General features: G+C 46.0%; 1 pseudogene across 1 annotated transcript; it reads left to right on the forward strand.

The window, feature by feature from the left end:
* The first annotated feature begins 8,729 nt into the window (after window positions 1-8,729).
* Window positions 8,730-19,523, forward strand: LOC311122055 (alpha/beta hydrolase domain-containing protein 17C-like; annotated as a pseudogene). Its single transcript, XR_014615951.1, has 2 exons — window positions 8,730-8,962; window positions 18,902-19,523. The product of XR_014615951.1 is annotated as an alpha/beta hydrolase domain-containing protein 17C-like (transcript).
* Window positions 19,524-21,729: the final 2,206 nt, after the last annotated feature.

The following is a 21,729-nucleotide window of genomic DNA, read 5'->3' on the forward strand; positions in this document are numbered from 1 at the left end:
TGGAAATGTCCTCTCAACACATTTGCACATAGGCTGCACCATGGTTTAAAGTGGCTTCCTCTCCTAGACTCTCCTTCGTTCTGACAATTGAGGGTTGAAAGTGTTGTTGGTATTGTCTACTTGGAATTTTCCTTCACCAGTCCAGTTAATTCACGAGTACAGATGAAGGCAGGAGATGAGAAAGCGAGAGGAACCTACTTCACACTTGAGATGCACATCTGGAGTTTGAGAAATTCCTAGACAGGATGCTCTGAATAACAACAATCTTCAAACAACCTCTCTTCAAACAAAAGTGCTCAACGCCGACTATTTCTAACAAACTATTCTTCAATTAAACGTATTACGATTTATTGTGATAGGAAACACCAAAGAAATCCACCAGGACGGGTGAGCTGGTATTTGCAGGTCATATTTCCACAACAAGATTGGTTCGTGAGGTGTCAAGTCTGAGGATCTAATTCACCTCCAGAACTGAGGTATTTTCAGGGTAAACTGTAAACACTGGCAACTGGAGGGAAGTTTCTGCCTGAAAACATCTGCAAATGTTTGTTTTGGCTCCCACAAGCCATTTCACAAAACTGAGACTACTGTATAGGCCCATATCTCGGCCTGAACACCCTTCTCTAGCGACACAAAACATTATTTTAGTTTCTGTCCAAGGCACTATTTCTGTACCTCTTAATCTCGCGCTATTTTCTGGTTCTAGTGAATGCTCTTGAGTTAACTCGGTGCTGGCTTTGACTTCAAGGTTAAGAAGTTGATTTAAGTATTTATATTTAGCATGCTATTATAGGAATTCAGCAGCCACAAGAAGTGTAAGAACTTTTGAGTGAGTGCTTGTTAGCATTTTCTTGACTTGACAAGGTTTCCCTGTACAACTGCTTTCATTCTTACTCTGCTGCCCCAGTCTAACGTTTCTCCTCTTCATTTAGTCAAAAGTAGTGCAATGTATTGGGGGGGAAAAAGGTGTCATTTGAGATGCAACCTAGCCTATATATTGGGCTACATTTAGTTTGTTATGTAGTGGACTTTTGAGGTCGATTCAGTGCTGGCCTGGACGTCAAGGTTGCCCTGTCGTGCTAGCCCCACTTTCTTTCCGTTGACTCTCCACTGGATGTTTGTCTAGGCCTGTTTTCAATGCCACAAGTTTGTGTATGGAAACGCTGGCTTGGCTACTCTTTCGAGTATCTCTCTCTTTCCTCTCGAGTAGTTCCCCCTCTCACTCACACACATTCTGTAGCTTTCCATTCAGTCCTCGTGTTTGGACAAGTGTTTTCACTAAACACTGTTTCTCTTTTTCTTCCTCACTCCACATAATGTCACTGCTTCTCCAAGCGTGGGTTATGATCAATTCCCTGATAAGCATGGAATGAGAGAATGGTCTTGTTTTGTCGGACTTCAAATGCAATTAGATTTTTTCCCGTCCATTTTTCTCACTCGCAGCGAACAGCCCTTTTTCCAATCACACTTTGGCAGTGGGATGTCTTTCTTTAATTCCACATCTGAAATCAAAACGTGTGACTCAATGTGACTTTTGACATTTTTCTCTCAATGCCTGACCTTTACCCTGGTCAGGGCTCATTATTCCTGAAGCTGGAGACCCACATGGTTTGTTTGCAGGCATTTTGATTTTCTTCTAGCCCGTACTAATATACCTCATTCAACTAGGTTTGAATGTTCACTACATTGGTGTTAGAAGTGGGATGGCGTCTGATGTTCTTGAATGTTAATACTGGGCTGGAACAAAATCCTGTACACCTTGTTGCTTTCTCCAGAACTGGGATTGATGGAGAACACTGCCTTAGGGACTACAATAACAGCTGTGTCTGCAAACAAAGATGTCCAGCCTGTGATGCCTTAGCAGGGGAAATTTAAAGGAAAGTGGACTTGTCTCTTCCTTTTAAACATCCCTGGTTAATAAATGCCTGCAGCATACTTAAAGCGGCAATCAGCAGTTGAAATGATAACTAAAGCGTTCTCCCCGCCACTGTTTCGCTAAAAAGCTGAGGGATGGAGCTGGAGAAATGGAACCACTCTCAAATTCATAGACGGCGCTATGGATGCAAGGACTGGCCATCCATGATATCACAATTAATAGTTTTAACCATGTTTTGATGTTATACAGTGTTTTTTGTTTACAAACATTGGAGTAAAACAAGCTTATATTTGGGGTTCTGATGGGGTACGACAGTTGAACTAAGCTCATGAGGCATTTATAAGTTATATTCTTTAAGAATCAGTGGGTACAGTGAGGGAAAAAAAGTATTTGATCCCCTGCTGATTTTGTACGTTTGCCCACTGACAAAGACATGATCAGTCTATAATTTTAATGGTAGGTTTATTTGAACTGTGAGAGACAGAATAACAACAAAAAAATCCAGAAAAAACGCATGTCAAAAATGTTATAAATTGATTTGCATTTTAATGAGGGAAATAAGTATTTGACCCCTCTGCAAAACATTACTTAGTACTTGGTGGCAAAACCCTTGTTGGCAAGCACAGAGGTCAGACGTTTCTTGTAGTTGGCCACCAGGTTTGCACACATCTCAGGAGGGATTTTGTCCCACTCCTCTTTGCAGATCTTCTCCAAGTCATTAAGGTTTCGAGGCTGACGTTTGGCAACTCGAACCTTCAGCTCCCTCCACAGATTTTCAATGGGATTAAGGTCTGGAGACTGGCTAGGCCACTCCAGGACCTTAATGTGCTTCTTCTTGAGCCACTCCTTTGTTGCCTTGGCCGTGTGTTTTGGGTCATTGTCATGCTGGAATACCCATCCACGACCCATTTTCAATGCCCTGGCTGAGGGAAGGAGGTTCTCACCCAAGATTTGATGGTACATGGCCCCGTCCATCGTCCCTTTGACGCGGTGAAGTTCTCCTGTCCCCTTAGCAGAAAAACACCCCCAAAGCATAATGTTTCCACCTCCATGTTTGACGGTGGGGATGGTGTTCTTGGGGTCATAGACAGCATTCCTCCTCCTCCAAACACAGCGAGTTGAGTTGATGCCAAAGAGCTTGATTTTGGTCTCATCTGACCACAACACTTTCACCCAGTTCTCCTCTGAATCATTCAGATGTTCACTGGCAAACTTCAGACGGGCCTGTATATGTGCTTTCTTGAGCAGGGGGACCTTGCGGGCGCTGCAGGATTTCAGTCCTTCACGGCGTAGTGTGTTACCAATTGTTTTCTTGGTGACTATGGTCCCAGCTGCCTTGAGATCATTGACAAGATCCTCCCGTGCAGGGGCGGTGTGTTCAATAGGGCGATATGGGCGACGCACTGCCAAACGGGAAAAGGAAGGGATTTTTTTTCTAATCAATTATATCACGGCAACAGTAGTTATCAGTGTTGTAATCTAGACGTCTGATCTGCCACAGTGCCACTAAATGTCCAATCAGGCTAAAGTCGTGCTTCAAATGGCCCCCCCCCCCCTTTTGGGGCGATTTCAGTACGAACGAAAAACCTGGCTAGCAGGCTGCGATGTAGCTAATGCAGTCTTCTGCTACCCCCTGCTTACTCTTTCACCCTGAAGGCGGCACGGCAGACAGCACCGCTTGGACAGCGACTGGTGTGTAACGGACATGCACCATCTTTCAGGAAAGATTAAGAAACATGAGCTGTCAAAGACCCACATGGATAGCTGTTTGAGATTGTCTGCTTTGGGGAGAGTGAACATTCCCACTCAACTGGATGAGGGATACAGGCTAGCTGTCCGCCGCCACAACGATGAGGTTAGTGTTGATAATCACAAGTTTACTGGAGAACTGAAACTGACAAGGCTGACAAGATAGGACCCTTTTGTCCATTGTTATTGGATAGGAACAGAACTTATAACCAGCTCCTGACCTAAATAGATCTTAGCACAACATTTTACTCAACATATCATATTCCATATTCACTATAACAAATATATTTACTACGACATTAGCAAGAACCGCCACATCCTCAGCCGGCTAATCCAGTGTGTGAAGTTTTGCGGAGTGTTTGAGTTAGCTTTGCGAGGCAAAGATGAAACTGAGGGCTCCACCAACCCTGGTAAGCCAACACTTTTGAGATCAGTCAATAAATGCTTCTGGTATTGACTTATATGCTGCCCCTGTCTTCATGTTGTTGCTGGACATATCTTTTTTAAAATGTGTGTAGGTCACCTAAATCATCAGAAAAATTGCCCCCCCTGAGAATTTTTTCAGGAGCCGCCACTGCTCCCGTGTAGTTCTGGACTGATTCCTCACCATTTTCATGATCATTGCAACTCCACAAGGTGAGATCTTGCATGGAGCCCCAGGCCGAGGGAGATTGACAGTTCTTTTGTGTTTCTTCCATTTGCGAATAATCACACCAACTGTTGTCACCTTCTCACCAAGCTGCTTGGCGATGGTCTTGTAGCGCATTCCAGCCTTGTGTAGGTCTACAATCTTGTCCCTGACATCCTTGGAGAGCTCTTTGGTCTTGGCCATGGTGGAGAGTTTGGAATCTGATTGATTGATTGCTTCTGTGGACAGGTGTCTTTTATACAGGTAACAAGCTGAGATTAGGAGCACTCCCTTTTAAGAGTGTGCTCCTAATCTCAGCTCGTTACCTGTATAAAAGACACCTGGGAGCCAGAAATCTTTCTGATTGAGAGGGGGTCAAATACTTATTTCCCTCATTAAAATGCAAATCAATTTATAATATTTTTGACATGCGTTTTTCTGGATTTTTTTTTGTTATTCTGTCTCTCACTGTTCAAATAAACCTACCATTAAAATTATAGACTGATCATTTATTTGTCAGTGGGCAAACGTACAAAATCAGCAGGGGATCAAATACTTTTTTCCCTCACTGTACATATTATAAATGTATAAGTCACTTTTTTTTGTAGCTACTGCAGATTGCCTCTTTATGGCCAAAACCATGAGATTTCCTCCTGGATGGAAAAGTTAGATTTGGCTCGGGATCATGTTATTAAAGCGCTCTTGGCTGACTGGCTGAAAAGCGAGGGGCACGTCGTTCACTCACTTCTCTGTTTCTGTGTTTATTTCTCAATTACACTATTTTCCTCACTCACCTTCTCTCTCTCTCTCTCTCTCTCTCTCTAGCTGCCTCTTTCAAACACACAAACATTGTAATTTGAACGATTGTGGGGTCGTGACTCGTGTCGTGTGATATACGTGGCTTATTGATAACGACTCTGTTTCCTACTGTAGGCAGTTGGCTGCCTAGTGATTAAAACATTGTAACTATCCGATGTGAATAGATGGCAACGATGTTTCATTTCCAAGTGCTTCTGAATAAGCTCAACTTAAATGCACCCATTACGCATGATCCACATCATTACTCTACTCTAGTCTATCAATCCATTCTGTGACGACCCTCCCACTCTGTCTGCCGTATTCTCTCTTTGCTCTTGTTTCCTTATTAGGATGCCGGTGGGCGGAGTTTGGAGGGTCGTCAGATATATGGGAAACACCTGGGCCGGGTGTGTCCCAGGATAAATGGACCTCTTCCACATTCATTAAGGAGACTCTCTCCAGGCAGATACTTTGATTTTGGTTGTGATATTTTTGTGGCCTTTTTGGGTTGTTTGCTTTGGCACTTTTCAACACTTTTCTATATTACATTTATGCAAGCAAACACTCACTTACACTACTGATTACTGATTACACACCCCATTGTTATTTCAGTTAGTTTACTTTAATTAATAAATATATACTTTGAGTACTCCTTGTCTCCACGTGTCTCCATTTTGTTACGAACTTGAGCCGGTTCGTGACAATTCCAAATCTTTATTCTAGACATGACACGGGCGGCATATGTTGATCTTGCCTCGGGCGGCAGCAGAACTGCTAGGACCAGGCCTGACTAACACAATCATTTGCCTCTAATGTACTTGCGTTTGCGGTGGACCTCGGCCTGCTCAAAGTGAGCCGCTGCTGTTAGGAAGAGTCCAAACTGTCCAACTCCTTGGAGTAGCTTGATATGCATCAGCCTTGTTACAATGTCTTCAAGAAGGAGCGATCTGGAAGCCATCAGCCTCGTTACTATGTCTTCAAGAAGGAGCGATCTGGACGCCATCAGCCTCGTTACTATGTCTTCAAGAAGGAGCGATCTGGACGCCATCAGCCTCGTTACAATGTCTTCAAGAAGGAGCGATCTGGAAGCCATCAGCCTCGTTACTATGTCTTCAAGAAGGAGCGATCTGGAAGCCATCAGCCTCGTTACTATATCTTCAAGAAGGCGCAATCTGGAAGCCATCTTTACTCTGTCCAGTTGGGGTACACTTAGCTGAAGTCCCTTATGAGGACCTGGTGTCTTTAACGTGAGTAAAAATAGAAACGCACATTAATGTCCCAGCAGTTTGAGGATCTATGAAGTATATTTGCCTTTGAAGTTGGAGCAAATCGACTGGCATTTCCATCAATGAATAAAAAGCATTATTTTGCAATGGATATTTTTTTCCTGCCGGATAATTTGGACGGCAAAAATTATCGGCTTTTCTTTTTTTTTATCAGCCAAAAGCCGGCATTTATCGGCTAACGGGGAACCCTGGCGCGCACACACAGCCACAAAAACACACCCACCTAATCACGCACCTCCTTTAACCCTCAGTCTCCTTAGCTGTGCCTAATTGTACAGCGTCATTTCATGGGCAAATGTACATGCACCTACGCACCCTCCACATCCTTAGCCATGCCTAACTGTAAGGCGTGTTACATCTTTGCATGTAATAATAATATAATATGCCATTTAGCAGACGCTTTTATCCGAAGCGACTTACAGTCATATGTGCATACATTTTTAGGTATGGGTGGTCCCGGGGATCGAACCCACTACCCTGGCGTTACAAGCGCCATGCTCTACCAATTGAGCTACAGAGAGTTCTGTATGCCTTTGATTCTCCCCTATGCGTTACACACTTTCTTGGAGTTCTCAGAGTTCATTCTGAAAAGGCCTACAAAGCAGAAGGTGACGTTGAGAGCAGTCTCAAGGTACACGATGTACAGCACTCCCTTCCCCTCTGCCTTGCCTGCCTTTGTACACACACACACACACACACACACACACACACACACACACACAGGGTTCACAGCTGTTTTGTCTCCCCGGCAACTTTCACCTTTCAAAGGCTAGTCCCCTTTGAAGGCCCAGCCTCTCATAAGGTCACGTATCAAATGTGTTTCCATTTTGTCGGGCGACCTCACCGCATACCTGAGACACAGCGCCCCGAGGATCGGGTTCCTTGGGGTTTGCTCTCGCCATGGGAAAGCCTGCCAAGACAGGAGGAGGAGAATGAAATGTAGGCAGAGACGTAGGCCTGTCCTCTCGCTCCCTCTCTCTGTCCTCCACCCATCACTCCCTTATTTTATCTCCTCAGTGCTCTAGCTTGAGTGCTTATAGGGCAGAACTGATGCCTGCAATCTGTGTGTCAGTGTACTGGGCAGACAGCTGCCCTGGCCGCGGCACTGGCAGCCAGGCTTTAAAGAGTCAAATGATCCTCCCCTAGTGTGACTGCTGCATCCCCACCACGAGCCTACAGACTTATCTACATAGTGTGTATATAAGTATAGCTCTGCAAGTCTGGATTTAACTACACAGCTCTCCTTTCACTGTGTAAACTCATCTCAACTCTAACTTATGTGCTGATAAGAGTAGATGATGTTTAATGTCACAGTCGGATTTGGTAAGGGTTAAGTGTATCAGTGTTTGGTAAATACGAGTTAAGTCTCTAGAAGCTTATTGCATGACATCCTCTGTAGCTCAGTTGGTAGAGCATGGCGCTTGCAACGCCAAGATAGTAGGTTAAATTACCGGAACCACCCATACATAAAATGTATGCATGCATGACTCTATGTCGCTTTGGCTAAAAGCCTCTGCTAAATGACATTATTATATTGCATTGTTTACTTATTACATCTGTTATGGCCTGTTCTTGTTGTACAGTGATGTTAGAAGGGGGAGATATCGTCTCCTTGTTGTACATTGATGTCATGTCTGGTTAGATGGGGGGGGGATATCATCTTGTTGTACAGTGATGTCATGTCTGGTTAGATGGGGGGGATATCATCTTGTTGTACAGTGATGTCATCTCTCCCCTCTCTCCTAACCTCTCCCCATCTTCTCTCCTACCTTCTCTCCCCTCTCTCCTAACCTCCCCCATCTTCTCTCTCCTAACCTCTCACACCTTCTCTCTCCCATCTTCTCTCTCCCATCCTCCCCATCTTCTCTCTCCTAACCTCCCCCCATCTCCTCTCTCCCATCTTCTCTCTCCAACCCTCCCCATCTTCTCTCCCACCCTCCCCCATCGTCTCTCTCCTAACCTCTCCCCCATCGTCTCTCTCCTAACCTCTCCCCCCATCTTCTCTCTCCTAACCTCTCCCCCATCTTCTCTCTCATAACCTCTCCCCCATCTTCTCTCTCCTAACCTCTCCCCCATCTTCTCTCTCCTGACCTCTCTCCCATCTTCTCTCTCCTAACCTCTCTCCCATCTTCTCTCTCCTAACCTCTCCCCATCTTCTCTCTCCCATCCTCCCTCATCTTCTCTCTCCCATCCTCCCTCATCTTCTCTCTCCTAACCTCTCCCCCCATCTTCTCTCTCCCCCACCTTCTCTCTCCTAACCTCTCCCCCACCTTCTCTCTCCTAACCTCTCCCCCATTTTCTCTCTCCTAACCTACCCCCATCTTCTCTCTCATATCCTCCCCATCTTCTCTCTCCTAACCTCTCTCCCACCTTCTCTCTCCTAACCTCTCTCTCCCCCACTCCCTCTCTTCTCACCCTCTTCCCTCCTCCCTCTCTCCTCTCCAGGTATGGAGTGACCCCAGAGAACATCATCCTGTACGGCCAGAGCATCGGCACGGTGCCCACGGTGGATCTGGCGGCGCGCTACGAGTGTGCTGCGGTCATCCTGCACTCACCACTTATGTCCGGCCTGCGTGTGGCCTTCCCCGACACGCGCAAGACCTACTGCTTCGACGCCTTCCCCAGGTGAGTTATTATGGGGTGAGATAGTGGGTTGGTGGAAGTAGATGGAGCCTAGGGACAGGGCGATGGGATGTTGGATGTGTTAGCTCTCCTGGCCTGCTGTCTTTGACTGACTGACGGTTGAAATATAGCCGTGTGCCACAGCCCTGATTTGGATAGGTAGTGTTATCTCTCTCCTGCAGGGTGCTGAGGGGATGTTCAGGTGCAGCGGTAGGCAGGTAGGTAGTAACTCACAGGACAGGGGAGGGTAGGAGATGGTAGTAACTCACAGGACAGGGGAGGGGAGGAGATGGTAGTAACTCACAGGACAGGGGAGGGTAGGAGATGGTAGTAACTCACAGGACAGGGGAGGGTAGGAGATGGTAGTAACTCAGCATTCAACACCATAGTGCCCCCAAAGCTCATCACTAAGCTAAGGATCCTGGGACTAAACACCTCCCTCTGCAACTGGATCCTGGACTTCCTGATGGGCCGCCCCCAGGTGGAAAGGGTAGGTAACAACACATCTGCCACACTGATCCTCAACACGGGGGCCCCTCAGGGGTGCGTGCTCAGTCCCCTCCTGTACTCCCTGTTCACCCATGACTGCATGGCCAGGCACGACTCCAACACCATCATTAAGTTTGCCGACGACACAACAGTGGTAGGCCTGATCACCGACAACGATGAGACAGCCTATAGGGAGGAGGTCAGAGACCTGGCCGTGTGGTGCCAGGATAACAACCTCTCCCTCAACGTGACCAAGACAAAGGAGAAGATTGTGGACTACAGGAAAAAAAAGAGGACTGAGCACGCCCCCATTCTCATCGAAGGGGCTGTAGTGGAAGGGGAGGGGAGGAGATGGTAGTAACTCACAGGACAGGGGAGGGGAGGAGATGGTAGTAACTCACAGGACAGGGGAGGGGAGGAGATGGTAGTAACTCACAGGACAGGGGAGGGGAGGAGATGGTAGTAGCTCACAGGACAGGGGAGGGGAGGAGATGGTAGTAACTCACAGGACAGGGGAGGGTAGGAGATGGTAGTAACTCACAGGACAGGGGAGGGGAGGAGATGGTAGTAACTCACAGGACAGGGGAGGGGAGGAGATGGTAGTAACTCACAGGACAGGGGAGGGGAGGAGATGGTAGTAACTCACAGGACAGGGGAGGGGAGGAGATGGTAGTAACTCACAGGACAGGGGAGGGTAGGAGATGGTAGTAACTCACAGGACAGGGGAGGGGAGGAGATGGTAGTAACTCACAGGACAGGGGAGGGGAGGAGATGGTAGTAACTCACAGGACAGGGGAGGGGAGGAGATGGTAGTAACTCACAGGACAGGGGAGGGGAGGAGATGGTAGTAACTCACAGGACAGGGGAGGGGAGGAGATGGTAGTAACTCACAGGACAGGGGAGGGTAGGAGATGGTAGTAACTCACAGGACAGGGGAGGGGAGGAGATGGTAGTAACTCACAGGACAGGACAGGGGAGGGGAGGAGATGGTAGTAACTCACAGGGGAGGGGAGGGGAGGAGATGGTAGTAACTCACAGGACAGGGGAGGGGAGGAGATGGTAGTAACTCACAGGGGAGGGGAGGGGAGGAGATGGTAGTAACTCACAGGGGAGGGGAGGGGAGGGTAGGAGATGATAGTTTATTTTTATTTCACCTTTATTTAACCAGGTAAGCCAGTTGAGAACAAGTTCTCATTTACAACTGCGACCTGGCCAAGATAAAGCAAAGCAGTGCGATAAAAACAACAACACAGAGTTACATATGGGGTAAAAAATACATAAAGTCAAAAAATACAACATAAAATATATACACAGTGTGTGCAAATGTAGCAAGTAATGGAGGTAAGGCAATAAATAGGCTATAGTGCAAAATAATTACAATTAGTATTAACACTGGAATGCTAGATGTGCAAGAGATTATGTGCAAATGGAGATACTGGGATGCAAAAGAGCAAAATAAATAACAATATAGGGATGAGGTAGTTGGGTTGGCTAATTTCAGATGGGCTGTGTACAGGTGCAGTGATCGGTAAGCTGCTCTGACAACTGATGCTTAAAGTTAGTGAGGGAGATAAGAGTCTCCAGCTTCAGAGATTTTTGTAATTCGTTCCAGTCATTGGCAGCAGAGAACTGGAAGGAATGGCGGCCAAAGGAGGTTTTGGCTTTGGGAATGACCAGTGAGATATACCTGCTGGAGCGCAGACTACGGGTGGGTGCTGCTATGGTGACCAATGAGCTAAGATAAGGCGGGGATTTGCCTAGCAGTGATTTATAGATGGCCTGGAGCCAGTGGGTTTGACGACGAACATGTAGTGAGGACCAGCCAACAAGAGCGTACAGGTCACAGTGGTGGGTAGTGTATGGGGCTTTGGAGACAAAATGGATGGCACTGTGATAGACTACATCCAATTTGCTGAGTAGAGTGTTGGAGGCTATTTTGTAAATGACATCGCCGAAGTCAAGGATCGGTAGGATAGTCAGTTTTACGAGGGCATGTTTGGCAGCATGAGTGAAGGAGGTTTTGTTGCGAAATAGGAAGCCGATTCTAGATTTAACTTTGGATTGGAGATTCTTAATGTGAGTCTGGAAGGAGAGTTTACAGTCTAACCAGACACCTAGGTATTTGTAGTTGTCCACATACTCTAGGTCAGACCCGTCGAGAGTGGTGATTCTAGTCGGGTGGGCGGATGCCATCAGCGTTCGATTGAAGAGCATGCATTTAGTTTTACTAGTGTTTAAGAGCAGTTGGAGGCTACTGAAGGAGTGTTGTATGGCATTGAAGCTCGTTTGGAGGTTTGTTAACACAGTGTCCAATGAAGGGCCAGATGTATACAAAATGGTGTCGTCTGCGTAGAGGTGGATCTGAGAGTCACCAGCAGCAAGAGCGACATCATTGATATACACAGAGAAAAGAGTCGGCCCAAGAATTGAACCCTGTGGCACCCCCATAGAGACTGCCATAGGTCCAGACAACAGGCCCTCCGATTTGACACATTGAACTCTATCTGAGAAGTAGTTGGTGAACCAGGCGAGGCAGTCATTTGAGAAACCAAGGCTATTTAGTCTGCCAATAAGAATGCAGTGGTTGACAGAGTCGAAAGCCTTGGCCAGGTCGATGAAGACGGCTGCACAGTACTGTCTATTATCGATCGCGGTTATAATATCGTTTAGGACCTTGAGCGTGGCTGAAGTGCACCCATGACCAGCTCAGAAACCGGATTGCATAGCGGAGAAGGTACGGTGGGATTCGAAATGGTCGGTGATCTGTTTGTTAACTTGGCTTTGAAATACTTTCGAAAGGCAGGGCAGGATGGATATAGGTCTGTAACAGTTTGGATCTAGAGTGTCACCCCCTTTGAAGAGGGGGATGACCGCGGCAGCTTTCCAATCTCTGGGGATCTCAGACGTTACGAAAGAGAGGTTGAACAGGCTAGTAATAGGGGTTGCGACAATTTCGGCGGCTAGTTTTAGAAAGAAAGGGTCCAGATTGTCTAGCCCAGCTGACTTGTAGGGGTCCAGATGTTGCAGCTCTTTCAGAACATCAGCTGTCTGAATTTGTGTGAAGGAGAAGCGGGGGGGGCATGGGCAAGTTGCAGCGGAGGGTGCAGAGTTGGTGGCCGGGGTAGTGGTAGCCAGGTGGAAAGCATGGCCAGCCGTAGCAAAATGCTTGTTGAAATTCTCGATTATTGTAGATTTATCGGTGGTGATAGTGTTTCCTAGCCTCAGTGCAGTGGGCAGCTGGGAGGAAGTGCTCTTATTCTCCATGGACTTTACAGTGTCCCAAAACTTTTTGGAGTTAGTGCTTCAGGATGCAAATTTCTGTTTGAAAAAGTTAGCCTTTGCTTTCCTGACTGCTTGTGTATATTGGTTCCTAACTTCCCTGAAAAGTTGCATATCGCGGGGGCTATTTGATGCTAATGCAGTACGCCACAGGATGTTTTTGTGCTGGTCAAGGGCAGTCAAGTCTGAGGAGAACCAGGGGCTATATCTGTTCTTAGTTCTGTATTTTTTGAATGGGGCATGTTTATTTAAGATTGAGAGGAAATTACTTTTAAAGAACAACCAGGCATCCTCTACTGATGGAATGAGATCTATATCCATCCAGGATACCTGGGCCAGGTCAATTAGGAAGGCCTGCTCGCTAAAGTGTTTTAGGGAGCGTTTGACAGTGATGAGGGGTGGTCGTTTGACCGCGGACCCGTTACGGACGCAGGAAATAAGGCAGTGATCGCTGAGATTATGGTTGAAGACAGCGAAGGTGTATTTAGAGGGTAAGTTAGTCAGGATGATATCTATGAGGGTACCCATGTTTACGGATTTAGGGTTGTACCTGGTAGGTTCGTTGATAATTTGTGTGAGATTGAGGGCATCTAGTTTGGATTGTAGGATGGCCGGGGTGTTAAGCATATCCCAATTTAGGTCACCAAGCAGTACGAACTCTGAGGATAAATGGGGGGCAATCAATTCACATATGGTGTCCAGGGCACAGCTGGGGGCTGAGGGGGGTCTGTAGCAAGCGGCAACAGTGAGAGACTTATTTCTGGAAAGGTGGATTTTTAGAAGTAGAAGCTCAAACTGTTTGGGCACAGACCTGGATAGTATGATAGAGCTCTGCAGGCTATCTCTACAGTAGATTGCAACTCCACCCCCTTTGGCAGTTCTATCTAGACGGAAAATGTTATAGTTGGATGGACATTTCAGTATTTTTGGTGGCCTTCCTTCCTAAGCCAGGATTCAGACACTGCTAGAACATCAGGGTTGGCGGAGTGTGCTAACGCAGTGAATAACTCAAACTTAGGAAGTAGACTTCTGATATTTACGTGCAAGAAACCAAGACTTTTGCGATTACAGAAGTCAGCAAATGATAGCGCCTGGGGAGTAGGAGTGATACTGAGGGCTGCAGGGCCTGGGTTAGCCTCTACATCACCAGAGGAACAGAGGAGGACTAGAATAAGGATACGGCTAAAGGCTTTAAGAACTGGTCTTCTAGTGCGTTGGGTACATAGAATAAAGGGGGCAGATTTCCGGGCGTTGTAGAAAAGATTCAGGGCATTATGTACAGACAAGGATATGGAAGGATATGAGTAAAGTGGAGGTAAACCTACGCGTTGGGTAACAATTAAAGAGATAGCATCACTGGAGGCACCAATTGAGTCGGTCTCCGCGTGTATGGGGGGTGGGACAAAGGAGCTATCTAAGGCAGGTTTAGCTGGGCTGGGGGATCTACAGTGAAATAGTACAATTAGAAATAACCGAAACAACAATAAGCTAACCATATTGACAAGGGAGAGAGGCATAAAGCAATCACAGGTGTAATTTGAGAGAGCTAAGACAACAGCTGGTAATGACGACACAGTTTGGGCTGAGGCTAAACATAAACAGGATGCAGTACCGTGAAAAGGAACAGTCCAGCAGACATCAGCTGTATAGCTGAGTTATCATATGGTCCGGTGAACAGCAATAGGATAGTTCGGAGGTAGTTCGGGGGCTGCTAAAGCACTAGCGAGCAAGAGGCCACGGCTAGCGTGTGCTAGCGGGCCGGGGCTAGCAGATGGAGTCTTCGTGGTCGACGTCGACGCCTGTTGTAACCACATCAGATGATTTCGTCGGCAGACCAGTCGTGTAGGATCGGCGGGGCTCCGTGTCAACACTAGGTGGTCCCGTCCGGTTGACAGAGAGGTAGATAGCCGGGAGATGGGAGATGGGCCTAGCTCAGGATGATTAGCCAGACCACAACGTCCATTTTGTTGCAGCTAGCTGGTAGCGATGAATCCGGATTTAAAGGTCCAGTGATTCAGTGATTCCGGCAGAAAAACTGATATGTTCTGGGTCGATAACGCGCTGTGCAGACAGTGCAGACTGGCCAAATAATAGTCCAGGCTAGAGCTGGCTGGTAGGTGGTGCAGGCCACGGACAATGGTGAAAAACAGCAACAAATTTGAAGTTTTGGAATGGCCTAGTCAAAGTCCAGACCTAATCCCAATTGAGATGTTGTGGCAGGACTTGAAACGAGCAGTTCATGCTTGAAAACCCACACGTCACTGAGTTAAAGCAGTTCTGCATGGAAGAGTGGGCCAAACTTCCTCCACAGCGACGTGAGGGACTGATCAACAACTACAGGAAGCATTTGGTTGGAGTCATTGCAGCTAAAGGTGGCACAACCAGTTATTGAGTATAAGGGGGCAATTCCTTTTTCACACAGGGGAATTGGGCGTTGCATAACTTTGTTTATGAAATAAATATGTAATTGTTGTGTTATTTGTTCACTTATGTTCCCTTTATCTAATATTAGGTTTTGGTTGAAGATCTGATAACATTCAGTATCACAAATATGCAAAAGTAGAGAAAATTAGAACTGGGACAAATACTTTTTCATAGCACTGTACATTAATACCCAGAAGTATGTGGACGCCTGCTCGTCGAAACATCTAATTCCAAAATCAAGGGCATTAATATGGAGTTGGTCTCCCCTTTGCTGCTATAACTCCACTCTTCTGGGAAGGCTTTCCACTAGATGTTGGAACATTGCTGCGGGGACTTGCTTCCATTCAGCCACAAGCATTAGTGAGGTTGTGCACTGATGTTGGGTGATTAGGCCTGGCTCGCAGTCGGTGTTCCAATTCATGCCAAAGGTGTTCGATGGGGTTGGGGACAGGGCTCTGTGCAGGCCAGTCAACTTCTTCCACACCAATCTCGACAAACCATTCCTGTATGGACCTCGCTTTGTGCACAGGGGCATTGTCATGCTGAAACAGGAACAGGCCTTCCCTAAAATGTTGCGACAAAGTTGGAAGCACAGAATCGTCTAGAATGTAATTGTATGCTGTAGCATTAAGATTTCCCTTCACTGGAACTAAGGGGCCTAGCCCAAACCATGAAAAACAGCCCCAGAGCATTATTCCACCTCAACCAAACTTTACAGTTTGCAATATGCATTCGGACAGGTAGCGTTCTCCTGGCATCCGCCTAACACAGATTAGTCCGTCGGACTGTCAGATGGGGAAGTGTGATTCATCACTCCAGAGAACGCATTTCCACTGCTCCAGAGTCCAATGGCGGCGAGCTTTACACCACTCCAGCCGACGCTTGGCATTGCATAAGGGGGTGATCTTAGGCTTGTGTGTGGCTGCTCTGCCATGGAAACCCATTTCATGAAGCTCCTGACGAACAGTTATTGTGCTGACGTTGCTTCCAGAGGCAGTTTGGAACTTGGTAGTGAGTGTTGCAACCGAGGACAGACGATTTTTACACGCTAAGCGCTTCAGCACTTGGCGGTCCTGTTCTGTGAGCTTGTGTGGCCTACGACTTCCCGGTTGAGCCGTTGTTGCTCCTAGACGTTTACACTTCACAATAACAATGCTTATGGTTGACCGGGGCAGCTCTAGCAGGGCAGAAAATTTACGAACTGACTTGTTGGAAAGGTGGCATCCTATGACGGTGCCACGTTGAAAGTCCCTGAGCTCTTCAGTAAGACTATTCTACTGCCACTGTTTGTCTATGGAGATTGCATGGCTATGTGCTCGATTTTATACATCTGTCAGCAATGGGTGTGGCTGAAATAGCCAAATCTACTAATTTGAAGTTGTGTCCACATACTTTTGTGTATGTACATTTGAAGTTGGAAGTTTACATACACCTAGGTTGGAGTCATTAAAACTAGTTTTTCAACCACTCCACACATTTCTTGTTAACAAACTATAGTTTTGGCAAGTCGGTTAGGACGTCTACTTTGTGCATGACACAAGTAATTTTTCCAACAATTGTTTACAGACAGATTATTTAACTTATATTTCACTGTATCACAATTCCAGTGGGTCAGAAGTTTACATACACTAAGTTGACTGTGCCTTTAAACAGCTTGGAAAATTCCAGAAAATGATGTCATGGCTTTAAAAGCTTCTGATAGGCTAATTGACATAATTTGAGTCAATTGGAGGTGTACCTGTGGATGTATTTCAAGGCCTACCTTCAAACTCAGTGCCTCTTTGCTTGACATCATGGGAAAATCAAAAGAAATCAGCCAAGACCTCAGAAAAACAATTGTAGACCTCCACAAGTCTGGTTCATCCTTGGGAGCAATTTCCAAACGCCTGATGGTACCTCGTTCATCTGTACAAAAAATAGCACGCAAGTATAAACACCATGGGACCACGCAGCCGTCATACCGCTCTCTAAGGAGACGCCTTCTGTCTCCTAGAGATGAACGTACTTTGGTGCAAAAAGTGCAAATCAATCCCAGAACAACAGCAAAGGACCTTGTGAAGATGCTGGTAGAAACAGGTACAAAAGTATCTATATCCACAGTAAAACGAGTCCTATATCGACATAACCTGAAAGGCCTCTCTGCAAGGAAGAAGCCACTGCTCCAAAACCACCATAAAAAAGCCAGACTACGGTTTGCAACTGCACATGGGGACAAAGATCGTACTTTTTGGAGAAATGTCCTCTGGTCTGATGAAACAAAAATAGAACTGTTTGGCCATAATGACCATCGTTATGTTTGGAGGAAAAAGGGGATGGCTTGCAAGCCGAAGAACACCATCCCAACCGTGAAGCACGGGGGTGGCAGCATCATGCTGTGGTGGTGCTTTGCTGCAGGAGGGACTGGCGCACTTCACAAAATAGATGGCATCATGAGGAAGGAAAATGATGTGGATATATTGAAGCAACATCTCAAGACATCAGTCAGGAAGTTAAAGATTGGTCGCAAATGGGTCTTCCAAATGGTCAATGACCCCAAGCATACTTCAAAAGTTGTGGCAAAATGGCTTAAGGACAACAAAGTCAAGGTATTAGAGTGGCCATCACAAAGCCCTGACCTCAATCCTATAGAACATTTATGTGCAGAACTGAAAAAGCGTGTGTGAGCAAGGAGGCCTACAAACCTGACTCAGTTACACCAGCTCTGTCAGGAGGAATGGGCCATAATTCACCCAACTTATTGTGGGAAGCTTGTGGAAGGCTACCCAAAATGTTTGACTGAAGTTAAACAATTTAAAGGGAATGCTAAATCATTCTCTCTACTATTATTCTGACATTTCACATTCTTAAAATGAAGTGGTGATCTTAACTGACCTAAGACAGGGAATTTTTTGTAGGATTAAATGTCAGAAATGGTGAAAAACAGAGTTTAAATGTATTTGGCTAAGGTGTATGTAAACTTCCGACTTCAACTGTATATCACAGGAAATCCATGTTTTTTACTGCACTGGGCCTTTAACATGTTAATCTACCAATTTACTAGTCTGTCTGCCAGTTTCCCAAATGGCACCCTATTTAGTGCACTACTTTTATGGTACCATTTAGGAATAGGGTATGATTTGGGACAGTTTAAAAAGAGAACGGCAGGGACTGGGCTAAATCAATTTTTAGGCTTGTAGCGCTCGGCTATCATGTGCGACACACAGCAGGGTTATGTGTATATATAGCTTATGTAGTGCACATAAGGTGCGCCCACACACTCTGTATGATGTGCTGTTGTCTAGTTAATGGTTTGGCACCGTGCTGTGTGGAGTCCATTCTCTACACCCCTGCTGTTACTGCACCACTACAAGATGGATGGATGGGTAGATTACTAATCCCCCCCCAAGGGAGGTCCATTTGTCTTAATGGAGCTAAACACATTTGTCATAGAAAGTTTCTCTCTTCCGCGCTCTCTCTGTCTCTCGGGCGTGCTCTCTCCATCTCTGCGGCGCGCTCTCCATCTCTCTCCATCTCTCTCTCTGTCTCTCTCTCTATCTCTTTCTCTGTTAAAGCATTGATAAAATGTAACCTCTGTGTGTCTCTCTCTCTCTCTCTCTCTCTCTCTCTCTCTCTCTCTCTCTCTCTCTCTCTCTCTGTCTCTGTCTCTGTCTCTCTGTCTCTCTGTCTCTCTCTCTGTGTCTGGTCTCTCTCTCTGTTAAAGCATTGATAAAATGTAACCCTTCTCGTTCTCTACCCCTCTTTCTCATCCAGCATCGACAAGGTGTCCAAGGGTGGCGTCGCCGGTGCTGGTGATCCACGGCACGGAGGATGAGGTGATCGACTTCTCGCACGGCCTGGCCATGTACGAGCGCTGCCCGCGTGCCGTGGAGCCCCTGTGGGTGGAGGGCGCCGGGCACAACGACATCGAGCTCTATGCCCAGTACCTGGAGCGACTCAAGCAGTTCATCTCCATCGAGCTGCCCTCCTCCTGATCTCCCTTGGCCTCCTCCACTAAAACCTAGAGTGGGGCTGCGTATCAATAGTCTAAAATGGCTTCCTTGATATGGTTTTCTGTTCTTGATCTGTGCTGAAAAGTGGATTGGTGGAAATTTGATACCTGAAATCCACCATATTGGTTTTTACTTAGAAGTTGTTTTGTAGATCAGTGCAGATGATGGAGAGGAGGGGAGGAAGTGTTGCGATGCACCCCCCAGGGCTTAACCAGGTCAGGCTGAGCTGAGCCAGGCATCCCAGGCGCTCATATGTGGACAGGTCCCAGGTCTCTGCCAGGAGCTAGGGCCCGCTCAGTATTTGCACTTGCTCTTCAATCTGGATCTCGATTTGATTCTTCTCTCTCTCTCTCTCTCTCTCTCTCTCTCTCTCTCTCTCTCTCTCTCTCTCTCTCTCTCTCTCTCTCTCTCTCTCTCTCTCTCTCTCTCTCTCTCTCTCTCTCTCTCTCTCTCTCTCTCTCTCTCTCTCTCTCTCTCTCTCTCTCTCTCTCTCTCTCTCTCTCTCTCTCTCTCTCTCTCTCTCTCTCTCTCTCTCTCTCTCTCTCTCTCTCTCTCATATGCTCATTATTGATTGATTCTGTATTCTTTTATACCTGATGAAGAACAATCTGTTTTGCACCTCAGATACATGATTGATGTTCTTGCTTGTTTGTTTTTGTTTCAAATAGTTTTCTGTGTATTTTTTTTCTCTCCATTCAGGGTGAATTCAAACGAATGCACTTTTATTGTGCAGATATTTTCAGGTAATCATATTTGTTCTGATGTATGTTTTTTTAATTGTATGATCTTATTGGCATTCCATGATTTCTCTACACAGAGAAAAACCTTGTCCCTATCTTGTTTCAAGACCAGTGTGTGTGACCGTGTGAGAGAAAAACGTCATTACCCAGCCCACCCCTGGGTGTCTCACCTCTGTAGCAGTGCTCTTGTTAACTGGAGATCCTGTGGTAACTAGGGCCAGGTGTTTTTCCTCAACTTGGATTTTCCAGTGAGGAAAACCTCCTGACCATAATGATGACACTTTACCATGTATCAAATAAAAAACAAACCTACAATGTACTGTAATTTAACCTGTGTCCCAGGTCTGAATCAGTCCCTGACCTGGCGTTCTGGATTTGAACACCCCTATGCGGAACCCCAAATCAACCCCTAGCCAGTACTGTCTAGGCACCCCGTAGATCTGAAAGGAGCAGATTTAACAGTATTCTTGTTTTTTTGCCTTGCAGTTGGGTGGATTTTCTTACCATATTGCTTAGACCTATCCGTTCATTTCAGATCTAGAGATATGCCTTGTGCGTAGGAGTTGATTTGGGATTCAGCACCACTGTAGATGTTTTCTTCCGAAGTGATCCGTGAAGCCGTTTGTTTGTCTGTTCAAAATTAGGATTGTGTTTAACGTAAATGCTTTGGGTTGCTGTTTGGCAGTATGTACCTGTTCGTTTCATTTCAACACTACAAATAAAGCCTTATGTCTGTGGACATTTCACCCTAACATTCCTGTCGACTCGAGTTGGGGCGTCTCATGGTCTGCAGGGGTACTGACTGCTGCTATCGGTTCGGTTGGAGGAATCTACCAATCACTGTGAAAACGATTTTTTGGGGTAATACTGAACAAAAAGGTACTTCACCAAATGCAATCTCAATGAGTCTTCACATGTAGATGAGATATTTGTGAGCCATCTCACCCCCATTTGCAGATTCTGGCTTCTGGCTGTAACCCTTTGCCTGGGGGGGGGGGGATGCCCCCCTAACAGAGACCCCCCTTCCCTACTCCCCATCTCGTTTCACTCCAAAGAACTCTGCAAGTGTCACCAAGACAACAACGTTTTGGAAGAAACACTGCATGCAAACTTTTCAAAAAGGACATTTTGAGTGTAGGAAGAGAAGTGAAGAAGGTTGGAGGTATTCTGCAAATGTTCTCAGCTGTAAAAAGAAAAAGAGAAGCACTACACCGAGAAACGTAGTGTCCTTTTCCAAGGAGGAGGTGTATTTGAAGGATATGTGCGTAGCAACTTGTGATTAACGTTTTGACTGATCAGTGTATTGCCGTGAGGTGATGGCTGTATTTTGCGGTCGTGGTTGGGTTTTCCTGTGATGAATGGAAGAGTCTAGTGTTTTCTCATCATAGCTTACTAAGGGGCCTATGTTTTGACACAACGAGCCCTTTAACTTAACATCTAGTTTTTTTCTGCTTCTCTTTTTAAAGAACGAAAAAACCTGCTTTAGTTCCATTTATTGTTTTGTTACTGACATTTTTACAAAGTTTTTTTCCAGTAAATGTTGATAGATTTACACTGTCTCTCTAATGCTGGTTTGTAAGATAACCTAATGTAATCTATCTATATCTTCTCTATACATATTATAAAACATTGATTTAAGGGCTTTTCTAGCCTACTTGATTTTAACACTGGAGTCACAGTATGCAAATCTAATGCAGAAAAAAATGAGTGGGTACAGACATTTGTTATTAGTGTTAAACTGACAAAGAAAAAGCCTTGTGTGCCGTGCTACAGATTGTCATTCATGTTGGCTGTGTTGCTTTCAGGCGACACTGGATGTTTTAATGCTTAATGGAATAAAGGATGCATG

This window comes from Coregonus lavaretus (assembly GCF_964263955.1).
Source record: "Coregonus lavaretus genome assembly, contig: HAP1_SCAFFOLD_3680, whole genome shotgun sequence".
Lineage (NCBI taxonomy): Eukaryota > Metazoa > Chordata > Actinopteri > Salmoniformes > Salmonidae > Coregonus > Coregonus lavaretus.